The sequence below is a fragment of the Callospermophilus lateralis genome, chromosome 18 (assembly GCF_048772815.1).
Source record: "Callospermophilus lateralis isolate mCalLat2 chromosome 18, mCalLat2.hap1, whole genome shotgun sequence".
Taxonomy (NCBI): domain Eukaryota; kingdom Metazoa; phylum Chordata; class Mammalia; order Rodentia; family Sciuridae; genus Callospermophilus; species Callospermophilus lateralis.
Genome location: NC_135322.1, coordinates 43,021,835 through 43,035,529, shown reverse-complemented (window position 1 = coordinate 43,035,529; position 13,695 = coordinate 43,021,835). Strand labels below are relative to the sequence as shown.

At 33.6% G+C, this 13,695-nt stretch overlaps 1 pseudogene; it reads left to right on the top strand.

Moving 5' to 3' along the window:
• The first annotated feature begins 5,678 nt into the window (after positions 1–5,678).
• LOC143383224 (large ribosomal subunit protein uL30-like) overlaps positions 5,679–13,695 on the top strand; it is a 101,271-nt pseudogene continuing 93,254 nt past the window's right edge.

Below are 13,695 nucleotides of genomic sequence, written 5' to 3'. Positions count from 1 at the left end.
TCTCCAAAATTTTACTTTTTGAATCTAAATAGGAATATTCCTGTAGGTGCTTAAATTAACGTACAGGGACAGGCACAGCAGACGTTTTCTAACATTTCACCATTCTTAAATAGGGAAAAAAACCCTACAAATAATTGACTGTGAAGTCAATGTTTAAATAATTGCAAGTATATATTTATACTAGGGAAGTTTACATAGAACATATCAGCTATGTAGGAACTGAAAAAAGACCTTCAAAGTATATTCTGAGCCAACCATAGTGGCACATGCCTGTAATACCAGCAGCTTGGGAAGCTGAGGCAAGAGAATCCCATGTTCAAAGGCAGCCTAAGCAACTTAGCAAGACCCTGTCTTAAAATTTTAAAAAGTAGCTGGGTGTGATGGCACACACCTATAATCCCAACCACTGGGGAGGTTGGTGAATTCAAAGCCAGCCTCAGCAAAGTAAGGCACTAAGCAACTCAGTGAGACTCTCTCTCTAAAATTCAAAATAGAGCTGATGATGTGGCCCTGACTTCAATCCCCAGTATCCATGCCCCAAAAAACATTTTTAAAAAATATGAAAGAGGTCTGGAGACGTGGCTCAGGTTCAATCGTGTGTGTGTGTGTGTGTGTGTGTGTGTGTGTGTGTGTGTAATTTTGTTTATAAATATTTACATATATTTTTTGAAAGTAAAAATCACAGAGAAAATAACTATGTTACTTTGGACAAATGTCTCCAAGTAGTTTTAATTATTGTATATATATTTATTTTCAAATTGTAGGCAAATGGAAAAAAAGAATAAGCAAGCAAACCATTTGAGAAGTAGGGAAGGTAACTATTTCATGATGCTAAAGTACCAGATAGTCACAATTTTCAAGCACTCATTATTAGAGTAGATGTCAATTCAGTCAAGTAAATGTCCTCCTGTTTTCTTGTACTTAGGAAGGACCAAGCTTTTTCTTTCTAAACTAAGTGCTAGAGTATTGGCTTCAGATAAGAGAAATTATAATTGTAGTCATATTGTTATTATTTGTAGAATTTATTAAGCACTGACCTGTATCCTGAAAATATGCTATGTGTTAAATTACTGGGGAATATAACGCAAATTCTCACATTGGCCATTTCATGTTGGGAAACTATAATGCCGCTTCCATAAAAGAAAAAAGTGAAAACAGGGTGAAATGTCTTACCTTGGAAAAACAACTTGTAGATTGACCCTATGACCCTTGCATTTGCCACTGTAAAAAACTATTAGAATTAAAGTGTGTTTTAAGTCACTGGGAGTCTTTGACCATCCTATCTGCCATTACCCTCTTGCCTATTAGGAGCTGTTCCTGCAGGAAGTGTTATTCAGGCCTACCACCTATTGACTTCTTGGCCAAGAAGACATCCTTACAGCTTTCTCTGTAGGTGGCTCTACGAGGCCAGCTAGGCCATTTTGTCACCCTTGAGAAGCCAGTGACTATCCTTTAAAAGCAGTATCTTTTACCAGATATTAACCCCAAATTTCCTACCTGAACCTCCCTTAGTTAAATGAATGATATCTTAAGTTTTTCAAACAAGAACTAAGGGCTGATGAAGGGATTCTGTGGCCTGACAATTGTGTGTGGGTGTCCTCATTTCACACTCTTTGCTTTCTCCAGTAGATAAGCCCAGATAACAACAAACCTTGACTTGGACTCCTAGTCATTTCCAAATAAATGGTTACCTTAAGAAATTCATTAAAGTTTCCAAAACAAACCATAAAACCAAAAAACAAACAAAAAATCCATTGTCAATTTGAACACATGGTACTTAGACCAAAAGTAGGGCAGGAAGTAAGACATCGCATAATGTACAACATGCTGATTCATCATAGTTACAGCATGAATATGTAGCTTCTGAATGTGTCCCCCACCCCAATCACAAACACACTGTGCTTAGTAAGATAATTCCCCTGTTCTCATGTGCCACTTCCTTGACACTATTCAAAATGAAGAAGTAGGAAGTTGATAGATTTGGCTCTTCTCAACATAAAAGAATGAAAAACAGGTAGGGGAGGTGATTTGTCCATGGTTAAAAAGGATGGTACTTTTTGTTTTGTTTTTCTCTTGTATCTGTTTCAGGGCTGCTTTTCTGATTCAGCAGAACTCTGACCTGGGACCAATAAGTCCATGAGTGCTATGGCTTCAACCTGCCTCTGACAGGCTCCCATGTCAAACTCCAAAAAAATCTGTTATGGAAAAAGAAATGGAGGTAAGAAATAGATAACTGATTGAGGACATTTAAGAAGTGAAAGGTAAGAAAATAATGCATTTGTAGTTTAACCTGAAACCCCAAATGGTATATAATGTGCTTTAATAATAAAAAAAAAAGATGGAATAATTGAAAGGAAACTGTCAACAACACTCTGTTAATAAGACTAGTGACCTTTTTAGCATACTTGAAGAATAATTATTCTTATTGTTTTAACAAATCAAATGGAACACACTCCTTTTAATTGAAGCTTACATTTAATCCCATCATTTGAATGACTATTGCCTATTTGGAAATGTGCTCATGAGCATTACCAAACCACCTTATTTTCCCCTCATTTCCTCATTTAGATTATAAGCACAATTGGTTCAACATTTTATAAAATAAATATGCCTTCAAGAGTTTTAAAACTAATTTATTGAAATATGATATCTGTAAGTTATAGGCAGATTTAAAATGTTAATTTTCGTGTTCAATGATTTTTTTCTATTGATAGATAATCAACTTTTCTGATATAATGTTTCATGACACTGAAGTGTAAAATTCTACAGTCTTTGGGCATAGAGAATATTTCTTTATTTATCTTTGAAAAGACTTATTTTTTTCAATAGCAAAATCAATTAACTGGACCTCCTATATTCAATACACGGCATTTAGTGTTAAGTTGATGCCAAAATGAAAAAAAAAAAAAAAAAAACACAAGATCTGTATTTTCAGGAGAATTATAGGAGCAAGCATTCTCAAGGTTACATTGGGCATTTCTCTTTTCAGTTTTGATAGCAGTTATAAGCATAATTTAGGTTTCTAGGTACATAATGGTGTAAAGAAGCATTTGTCCTGCCTGCTTTGAAAATAGTAGAAAATAGTACATGATAAAGAGCTTGTGAAGTTGGCATGGGACTATGTCCAGGCAATTTACAACCAGTACAGCAGGGAACAAATTGATATTTTTATTTAACAGAAGATACTTCAACCGCTCTAGATGGCACAGTATTTGTTAAAGAGGAAAAAGAGAACTATTGTAAATTGGCTTATATTACAGATTATGTGTCTATATTTGCCTTCTATACTACATGATTTAAATCGACATACATCTCCTTACATCTGTGAAAGAACTTATTACCTTGTCCTTTCTAGGCACTTTCTTTGAATTTCATTTATAGACATTCAGACAAATTTATGGGAGAGGCTTCTAAGTATAATATGCAGTGATTTTGAAAGTTGTATTTATGATCAAGCGGATGCTAGAGATAGGATTAATAAAGTTCCTGATTTTTTTCTAGTGACTTTTAAATAAAAATTGAGATGTGCCTAATTAATCACCACAATGTTATTTACTCTGTCAGTCAGTATTTTAAAAGTACCCAGAGGATGCATATTATGTGGGAAGAAGATGCGATAATTTCATTTACAATTAAGAATGCCTGGTATGGAAAAGTTTTTTTCATGATCCCCCAATGAAGCAGATGAAGCACAGCTTTGTAGTCATGGAGAGATAGAAATGAAGGAAAGGTTTCATTAACTCCACGTTTTCTCAAGGCTCTGTGGAATACATTATTAAAGAAAAAAAATTATATATAATTATACATTTTATACTGTGTTTTTACTTTGTTGTTACCTTCATTATAGAGATTTCTGGGAAAGATCTGTGTTTGGTAATAATGGATGAATATCCTGAAATATGGGAGAATTTTAAATGGGGAGTACTTTATATGTTTTTTTTTCCCTATCATCTTGGAGGAAAAATAGAAAAAGAATGATAATGTTTCTCAGAGTACTCCCCAGTATTGTCAATTTGCAATATGAGGTATTTTTCCTTAATCTAGTACCATGTTCTAAGTACTTAATAATTCTTGGTAATGCAATAGTTTTATTTTACTTTAAAGATTTTGTATTCTGACAGTGATGAAAATTCTTGTTAATCTAAATGTTTGCAATTTAAAAGAGATGTGGAAAGATTTGACAAGATGGTTTGTGCCTTATGTTGTATGAGATCAATGCAGAGAGTGATAATCCTATATTCCACATGTTTCCTGTCAAGATGTCAACAATCCATGGAATAATTCAGTTCTGATTCAGCTTCACAGCAATGTGTGCCATTTTTCCCTGTTGTGATAGTTGTCATTTAATGAAGATAACTAATTTCTATGCCACAGCTTTCAGCAAAATGAATTACATGAAGAAATTTGAACACAAGTGGTTTCTATAAGGAATTGTGAAGTTGATTTTAAAATCTGATATAACAATTTCTTTGTAAGTCAATGTTCAAAAGATCCTAATTGATTTTAAGTTATTAAAAGAAGCAAACCAAAAAAAATAATAATGCTACCTTGATATAAATGCACATACATGATCAATTAGTTCAGTTATGGTACTTGACATTTAAAGGTGATTTATCATAATTCAGCCAAATTATATTCAGTAATCTTTTTTTTCAGTTGGCTTAAATCAGTACATCAGTATGCATCAAGTTATATAGAACAAGGAAAGTTTAGATAAAGTCTTATAAGAAACCTAGACTAAACTCTTAGTGGTGATTCACTCTTGTTCTAGAAGGGTCCAAGATTCAGAATGAAGTAACAGGAAAAGGAGATATAAGAAACAAATTTAATGTAAAATAAATTTATGCCCTTTGTAACATATTACCTGTACATACATATTGAAAAAAAATACGTGGGCTGGGGCTGTAGCTCATTGGTAGAGCACCCGCCTACACGTGTGAGGCACTGGGATCTATCCTCAGCACCAAATAAAAATAAATAAAGATCTGGTGTCCAACTACAACTAAAAGAAATATTAAAAAAGGAAAGAAAATATGTTTTTAGGATTGCTATTTCTGGATTTTTAAAATCATAATCAAAATGAAATGACTGCCTGCAAATATATTATTCCTTTCAGACATCAACTTTGAGCAAGTTTGAAATACTTAATGATATTTCATTCAAGATTGAATAAAGAAAACTTTGGGCTACATATCTGTGACTCACCAAGTAATAGTTCTTTCTGCTCTTTTTGTTATCTCCGCAATTTTCAAGCTCCCTTTGAATTTCTTTCAGGAAAAACTTTTCTTGTCATCACTCACTACAATTTCCCAACTCTAATCCAAGCTCTTCAACCCTATCAATAACTCAGACCTTTGGACAAGAAAAAATGATTCTCATTCTCAGAGTGATTTGGTACACATCACCAAATGGGTCTTTAATTTTTCCATGCTAAATTTTTGTTTCTTCAATAGGAGGAACAGTGTCCTAATCTCATTTTCATCTCACACAAAGCTGGGCATATTCTTGATGCTTGTTGCACTAATAAATATTTAATAATTGTGGAGTTAGTTCATGTTTCATTCAGAAGCACCTGTTTTAATGGTGATGTCTTTTGAACTGAATGGATTCCATTTTTTAGGTTCCTATAGAGTGATTTAGTTCTGGTTGCTCTTACATACTTGAGTTCTCCCAACAGTATGGAGTTTGTTTCCTCCACAAGGATTGAAATTAATGAAAACCAGTTTTTCTGGCTGCATTATGAGGTAAGCATGCAGTATAATATATGGAAAGCTTTCCCTGGAATCTATTAACCCTCTATCCTTTGTGCTAATTCTCTTATCTGAATTTTAATTTCCTCACCTATACAACAGACATGTGTTGACACGTACTTTGAAAGTAAACTTACTTTTTTAGTACAGTTTTTAATTTCTAGAAAACTTGCAAAGGTAGCACAGAGTTTAATAGACCCTGCACTCAATTTTCTCTATCATTAACATCTTTTATTACTACGGTAAATTTGCAACAATTAATAGCCCAATATTGATGCATTATTTTTAGTTAACATTTCCTGAGCTTTTACCTAATATCCTTCTGCTTTTTTTTTTTAGGATCTTATCAAGGATATCACACTATGCTTATTTGCCATGTCTTCTTGGGCTCCTCTTGATTCTGACATTGTCTTGAGTCTTTCCTGGTTTTGATGACCTTGACAGTTTTCAGGAGTACAAATTGAATATTTTGTATAATATCCTCCTATTAAGCTTTGTCTAATGTTTTTATCATGATTAGACTGATAAGTTTTTAAGAGGAAGACTGTGAAGTGCCATTTCCATCAATCATACTTCATTAATTGTATGTCCTATCAACATGACTTATCATTACTAGTCTTGACTTTTCATTTTTGAGGTAGCCTTCTTCAGGGTGATTTACTGTAAAGCAATCCCTTACCCTGTTTCTGTACCATAGCACTTATAAACATTTCTATGTGCAATTGACCTTAAGGAGTAGGGAGTTATACTCTACTTAATTACATATGAAATAAGTACATAAGTTACTGGGAACAGTTCTATTAGGAATTTCTCTTCCATTTATATTTCAGTAATTCATTTATATCAAAACGGGCTCACGGATACTTTGTACTTTGAGTTACACTTTATGCGTTGAGTTACTTTATTTTATGGCTCATTGGAGCTTTTTTAGGTTGTTTCTGTATCCCTTAAACAAATGTCCTATTAATATTTTTTTTTAAGAATTTCATCACTGTTGGGAACTGTAAGATGCTCTAGGTTCATCCTGTTTATACCTTTCCTAGTGCTAGAAGCAGACCCCTTGTCTCCAGAAGCCCTGGTTGCTCTTATTGGAGAAGAGTATTAGAAAACAAGATTAAGGAATTACGTGCGATTTTTGCTCCTGAGGTGTTCATAGGAATTTTAAAGTTAAAAGTTCTGGTATGCACTCTATTACAAAATATGAAAATAGAAATAACAAGGAAAAACAAAATAAATACATATTTCAATCATCCCATTTTCCTTTATTTCCTCATAGCATTCCTATTGCTAACTCTGTGTACAGCAATATCTCCACACAGCCAAATCCAAGGGACCATTCTCTTATTTTATATTCATAGGCTCTTGCCAGCTTATGATGTGGTGCACCTCTCCTATCCATATGGAAAGTCTTTCTTCTTGTACTGACAACTCCATTTCAAGTTTCTTGCAATACTTTTCCACTTTTGTTCACCTTAAAGTATTCCAATCCTTTGGGATTTAATTAGCTCATGCTTTCCCCTTGACCCTGGCTTTTCATACCATCTATAAATGTATCAACTCAATGAATATCTTTTGTTCAAGACTTTTCCACTAAAGTCTAGACTCATGCATTCAAGTGTCTTCTTAAAACATCAGCTTTAGGTTCTCAAAATCATCTAAGACCCAACATTTCCCAAAGGAATTTTGGATTTTCTCTTTACCCATCCTTTACTATCCTAAAATAGCCTTGCTGTATAAATACAATGATGAGTTGTAGTTTAATTTATTCTCTCCATAAAACTTGTGAGTTTTAAGTGCCATTATATTGCATTTAGAACAAATTACAATTACTCATCCTGCTCCCCCATTTCTTTATTTATTCTCCCATTAAATTGCTTACTTGGATTCGTTTCTGATTTTCACATACTTTTTCCTTGCCATAAGATGTTACCTTACTCTTTGCTGTGCCTGAAACACCATTCCTCATATATCCAATGTCAGCTGTGACTGATTTTTTTTTTTTTCTTAATTTTAGGTCTTACACTGTATACGTCCTCCTCGGAGGGGGGGGGGAACTGCATGATTATTTTCTTCTATCACATCATCTTAGATGTTTCCATTTAATATACAAAAACAGACATTTGGTAATCCTCAGGCCCATTTCCCACTTATTTACGTGTATAATTCTTGGGTACATAAGCAGGTATAGGCTAGGAAGGCTGGAACTCTGACTTTTCTATTGATGAACTTGCCAGTGTCTAGCATAGTACCTGGAACTTATGTCATACCACAGAATATCACTTAACAGCTGAATGAACAGATAAAAGAAGACAGAGGAGAATATCACTGGACAGTTAATCTATGAAAATTAAGTGAAAACATACTAATTTCTAGCAATGAATTTGACACATTCCCTATTTTGAGAAATTCATATTCCATACATCCACTAAAATACATAATACAATAAAAAGAATCACATATTCAAAAAATAAATATATGAAATACATTCCCTAATTAGTATAAGAGAGAATAATTTAAAAATAATTTTTATGTCCTGGAGAAGTAGAGCCCAATTAGTTACCAAGTGTGTAATACTGAATGCAAGGCATTTCTATCAATTCTACCCCCTTACATGGAGACACTAGAGTTCAAGCTCAAATTATTTTAATTATCATCTGGTGTTGGCTTGAGTGAGTTACTATTTCACCAAATCACCATATTTTTATAAAGTGAAAAAAGTATAAAGTGTTCAATGAAGATAAAAATACTTTGAATGTCATATAATCATCTCTGTTAATATTCAAAACAATTCTCTGCACATTGTATTGAAATAAGGGTTTTGTAGATCAACATTCAATGTATGACAGTTTCTATGACCATTCTGTTATCATGTCCACATTTCTGAGGTTTCTAATATGTGAAAGGAAACAGGTTGTGTGTGTGTGTGTGTGTGTGTGTGTGTGTGTGCGCGTGTGCAACATATATTCTAAACATATATGTCATTCATATGTGTGTTCATGTATATATATTCATTCATATATATATGAATACACACACATATATATCACTTGATTCTCTAATTACTTGTCAATGCTATTAATTAACAGCTATGATTTTACACTTATATTGACTGTAACTTTTAGGTCAAATGAATTAAAATATCATTATCCAGTAAATTGTGTGTTGCTGTTGTTACAAGAATAAAATACACATTAGCATATCCCATGCAAATAAGTGCCTTCTCCTCGATTCTACAGAATGATAAATGGTATATTTAAAATAAGAGCAAAATGATTTCTCTTCAGAGATGACATGATGTGACATTGAGAAATTTATATCTAGGTATTTGACTTCCAAAGAAACTGGTGGATATGTAAACTTTTGAACTAGTTAATGCTTGTTTTTAATATTTCTTTTTTTTTAAAGAGAGAGTGAGAGAGGAGAGAGAGAGAGAGAGAGAGAGAGAGAGAGAGAGAGAGAGAGTGTTTTAATATTTATTTTTTTAGTTATCGGCGGACACAACATCTTTGTTTGTACGTGGTGCTGAGAATCGAACCCGGGCCGCATGTATGCCAGGCGAGTGCGCTACCACTTGAGCCACATCCCCAGCCCAATGCTTGTTTTTAAAACAAGCACAAAATATGAGTTACACTTTGCTATCTTAATATAAATATATCTGTTTCTTAGTGTAGTTAAGCACCTTTCTACAGTGTTGCCACTGATACATTTGGGGGGACTTGCCATTTGGGTACACTGGCCATTTTTAGTGGTGGGTTTTCTGTCTGCTTCTTACTGATGGGAAAGGGAAAGAGTGTTGCTTGCTTGCTTGTTGTTTTGTTGAACATTAATACTTTATTTCTTATAAAATATACATACATACTTCTCCCATTATATTGCTTGTCGTTTAACGTCATTTACATTATGTTATGTAGCACAGATTTTTTTTAAAAGCAAATAAACCAAACAACACTAGTTTATCATAAAAATATACAACTCAGAAACAGCCAGAAAGAAAACCCACATGAGATAAGGTACAGGAGTAGAAAAATATAATTTCTATTCCCTTTTGAGGATCCCCAACATCCAGCACCCTGGGATTCACTAATGCAGAAACTTTCTAAATCCAGCTGTTTACTTTTCCATGGATGCTTCATTATATAAGTATGATTGATAAATCATTGGCTATTGATGATCAAGTCAACCTTGAGGTTTTCTCTCTCAATGAAAATTCAAACCCTCTAGTCACAGGATTCTTCTCCTTGACAATGAGCCTGAGTCTCTTCAGGAACCCTCTCAACAGTAATCTCATTTGCATACTAAAAGATACTCACCATTTGGAAATTCTAAGGGTATTACAAGCTGTATGCCAAGAATGAGGGCTGAAACCAAATATATATTTCTTATTATGTCATAGTCTATGCCCTGATCTTTGGCCCCCAATCCTTTATAGCAAAATATCACAAAAATCATAAGATGCTCAGTAAATGCTAGAATCCTATTCAACCATTAATAATTAATCCAATTCATTGTCATATCATATGAAAATGCTGCACTGTGAGTTAAATTCAGTTTGCAAACTTTTACAGGGGATGTTATAATGGTCTATTTTGACCTGAAATTCTTTGCCTCACAAAATTCATATGCTGAAATCTAATGTTCTATGCAATACTGTTAAGAGGTAAGACATTAAGAAAATGATGAGGTCGTAAGGGTGGAGACCTTTTGAATATGATTAATGCCTTTAGAAAAGGGGCTGAGGGAGCTTGTTTGTCTCTTTCAGAATGTGATAATATCACGAGAAGGTACTATCTATGAAGAAAAAAGCAAACATTCTCATGACTCCAAATTCATTGGCACTATGATCTTGAACTTCCCGGGTCTCAAAACTCTGATATAGCTGTCTAAGCAGACTAAGACTCATTCTAAAAGCAGGAATAGTCTCAGTAAACTTATATTTCACCTTTTTGGACATCTAGTATCATGGAGTTAAAAGAAAATATATCTCCTATTCTGGTACACTTTAGAAGATTAATGTAGTATTAGATTTCCATCATTACAGAACTCACTTATTCACTCTTTACCCTAAGCCATTATTGTCCTTCTTTTTTATATTTAAACTTTCCCCCCTTGGAAGGGACATTTTATGGGACTGCTATGTGAGGGTCACAATTACAGGCAGCAATACTATTTAAGAAAGTCCCTCCCTCTAAATCCATTCTCATTCAGATAAGATTAGTTACAGGGCCAATGAGCTATTCTTACCACCAGGCTACATAGCCAAATTCACTGTCAAAAATATATAAATAATGTTTTGCTTAGAATCATACTTGTTTCCAGCATTGTAGTTGGAGCCCTGGCACTATGACCATTACATCCAACAGTAGTAGTAGTAGTAGTAGTAGTAGTAGTAGTAGTAGTAGTAGTAGCAGCAACAATAATAATAATGCTGGGATAACATGTAATCATGGACAAAACAGGAAATAAATGTATAGTCATTGTACCAGCGTCTTTTGGCAAAAATCTGCATAATCATGACACATTCATCTCCATTTCTTCTTCCTCAAATCTACCAGAAATGGAAAAAAATATATTCACAAAGGGCCCAATAGTGTGGCTCCACTTGTATGAATTGTGCACAATAGGAATCTATAATTTGTATTAATTGTGCAGAGTAGGAAACTATATAGAGAAAAGACGTTAGGATTGAGTGGGTTGGAGGAAAATGGGAAGGGAATTGCTAAAGGATATGTAAAAATAAGAGTAAAATTATAAAACTTCTAGAAGAAAACCTAGAGGTAAATATATGTGATTTGAATGGTAATGAATTAGCCATTGTACCATCTTAGGTATGTCATCTTAGACATGACAGGATTTCTTTCTGGGGTGATGAAATGTTTTAAAAATTGAGTATAAAGATGATTGCACAACTATGAATACAATAGTCAACTGTACAACATAGGTTAGCAATTGTATAGTATGTGAAATACATCTCAATAAAGTTTTAAAATGATATTTAAAGAGTTTTATTAAATGCCACATAAATAAAATTCTACCTATTAAATATGAAAGTATGGGGAAATCAATCAAAAATTCTGACTGTAAAACGAATTTCTGAGTATGCTAAGACAACGGTATATTTTATATAATAATAATAAATCAGCCAATTTTGTCAATTTTTAAAAAGTTTCTTTTTCATGGCTTGGTAAGGTAGCATTCACTCCATCTAAACATCATCATTCTCTCTTTTCAAAATATATTGGCCTCTACCCATTTAGTAACATAAACAGAGAACTCCAGAAACTTTGCCTACATAAATAAATCGATTTCAACTCTTGCTAGTAGTAACAATTCCCTTTGATTTACAAGTTAATCTGAACCACTCCTAGAAGAATATCCCCCTGATATTATGTATGTCTACTGGGCCAGCTCTGCTGGCACACCTTGTCTACCCACAGAAAATGAAGAGGAATGAGTGAGTAGGGACAAAAGATTTCAATTTATCACCCATGCCACATTGCATGCCTTCAAATCTCTTTCAAAATTAAAGGTTGTATTTTTTCACCTTTTTTCAGAGATTTCAATCAATACATAGTCATAATTTTACAGAAGAAATCTCTGGTGCTTTTCCAAATTAATTAAAACCTTTGGAATATCTTCTCTGCTTTGGTAATGAGTTCACTTATACTCTTAAAGTTACGCGTGCTAATCTTATACGTTTTCATCATTTGATTCTGCTATTTTCCATGTTCCTGATTTTATATAGAAAGTGGTTTTCTTCCAAGTTATATAATATGTCAATAACTGCTAATGTTTGTAATTGATGCTCAGATTTCCTAAACTTATTAATAGTAATAGATATACATTGGGATGCCATGCCTAAATTCTTGGATCTGGAAACTCCCTCTACCACTGTGAAACTGAATTAAAACAAAGTTAAACTGAAACCTAGCAGAAGCTCTTTCATATAACAGAATGAGCACAGTTTTTGTGATCTGAAAGACTGGTGTTAAAAACCAACAAATAAAAAGTGTTCATTCCTTTGTTATTGGACGACATAAGCAAAGTATTTAAATACCTTAAACCATACATTCATAATTTTTAAGACAAGGGGCCTTATATCTGCCTTGGATGTTTTGTAGGGGATTAAATAAAATTCTAAATAGGGAATTAGCCCTATGCCTTTAGCAGAAGCTCAGAAAATGTTTATTTCCTTCTCTATTTCTCTGTGGGTTTATAATACTGTGTTTCTTGTTTGCATTCAAAACCCACCTTTCAGAAGCTTACGATTCAGTGTGAGAATAGAATGAAAACTAACACTTATAAACCACCACCACCAACAACAACAACAACAAAACACATGGAATTCTATTCCAAGTTGGAGAGTGATGTAGAGATCAGGGTGAAAGACAATGCAGAACAGGTGAGAATTAAGCTCTTCAAAATAATTAACAAAGAGTAGGGAGGGTTACATTTTAAGCAGAGGGAATATAGAAGAAATCAAGAATAAAATGTATAATGAGTGTTCGAGGACAACAGGATCATAACTGAATGGCCTCCTGGTTAATCTGGGAGAGAAAGAAGTAGACTAGAGAGAAATGGAGGACAGAAGCAATTAAGAAAACGATCAAAGGAAAAGGCAATGACCATTTAAAATTTTTGAGTCTGATTAAAAAAGTGATGTTACCACTGAAGGGGAAAAAAACATGGAGGAGAAAAAGGGGCTAGTTTAGAGATGGTTATGTTAGCTTTCTTATCTTCTTAGATATCTAATGAATCCTGTAAAGCATGTCAGGTCAGGATCACATCAACCAAAATTCCTGTTATCTATGTTCTGTCTTATGATAAGCTACGTGTAATTGGGTCCACTTTTAATTTCTCAGAAGTTGTTCCGTTTCCTATACAGAGTGGGGATATAGTTCATTGAAATAGTTATTTGTGACAATCAATTAGTTAACCTAAAATGTTT